Raw genomic sequence first — 1401 nt, 5'->3', positions numbered from 1 at the left:
AGTAATAATGTGCAGTCCACTTATCAGGACCAGATGTGGGAGGATACTGCCTGCTTATCACCTTAGCTACAGCTAAAAGATATTGGGGTTAATGTCTTTTCTGGGGACTGCACATTTCTTCTTGGTAGAAGTTTGACCCCCAATGATTATTTTTAGAGTTGAATAGTCACAGCTATCATAGAATGTTTGGAAATATACATTCCTCAAAAATGTAATAGAGATCCAGTCTTTGGTTTCAGAGACTTCCATATGTAAGTAACCACAAAAGATTTCATCTAGAGAGAGTATGTAAGCCTAAATAGTTTCTTTTTTAACCCATTGTCTCTCTCTGTGCCCTATTCAGCCCTTTAGCCCTTGGTTTATTGGCTGATTCTTTAGGGCAATTTAAAATAGCAACCTTGGGTGGAAAAACATCTTTAATTTGATCTTTGTGTGTTGGTGCTCCCTCTTTATTTGGCAGGAAACTCTTAAGGGAAGGTGCTAGACAACAGCTTTGGCACTGATATAATTTCCTGCTGACACTGTGGCCTTATGGTTGTTGTTTGTGCTGTTACTTGAGCTTTTTCAACCCACAAGACTTCAAATTATGGGATTCTCAGTCAATTTAGATTAGAGGTTGTAGTCAGATAGTGCCTCCCTTAGCAAAGCTGTATCTTTTCCACTCGCTTGAAGACTGGCTAGCTCTTGTTGGCAATCATCTGTCTTGTAGGGCTCTGTTAAAATGGTAAGAAGTGGCCAGCATGGGTTAATACTTTGAAATTTTCAATAATTTCTTTGTATTCCATATTCCCAACAGAATATGCTCTTAAGGCAGAGCAGGCAACACTTTGACCAAATGTTTGCAACTGCATAAGGAGGTTCATCAGCTTCTGTCAGTAATAATTAGATCCTTCTTCTGCCGTATTTTGGGTTCTGTTACTTTCATTACCCTACTCCTGGTACCAATTTAAAAAATTTATTTTAATCAGAGAAAACTTTTAGTTGTGCATGATAGAAACTGACTCTGACTTAATAAGCAGAAAAAGAGCTTAATGAAAGAATAGCAGTAATGTATAATTGTTGCAAAGGCAGAAGAATCAGGCTCAAGGTTAAGTTTCCAGAAATAATGTTCCTAAAAATGCTAGAGAACTGATCTGGTGAGAAAACTGTTGCCATTGCTACTACCCAGTGCTAAATTCTATACCTCACAATGCTGCCAGGAACTCAACTTCAGTGCAATGGATACTGCTGCCAGCACTGATGTTATTTCTGTTCTAGTAATTTGACTTTTAAGCTACTAGGAACACCCTCACAACCAGATGTTTCTGGTGCTACCTTCTCCAGAAACATGAATTTTGAGGAGAGCCTCCTTTTCCATGTTCTTACTTTATATTCAAAGTCTACGTGAATACATCTTATTGG

The sequence above is a fragment of the Colobus angolensis genome, unplaced genomic scaffold, assembly GCF_000951035.1.
Source record: "Colobus angolensis palliatus isolate OR3802 unplaced genomic scaffold, Cang.pa_1.0 Scaffold27, whole genome shotgun sequence".
NCBI lineage: Eukaryota > Metazoa > Chordata > Mammalia > Primates > Cercopithecidae > Colobus > Colobus angolensis.
Note: the sequence above shows the minus strand (reverse complement) of the source record.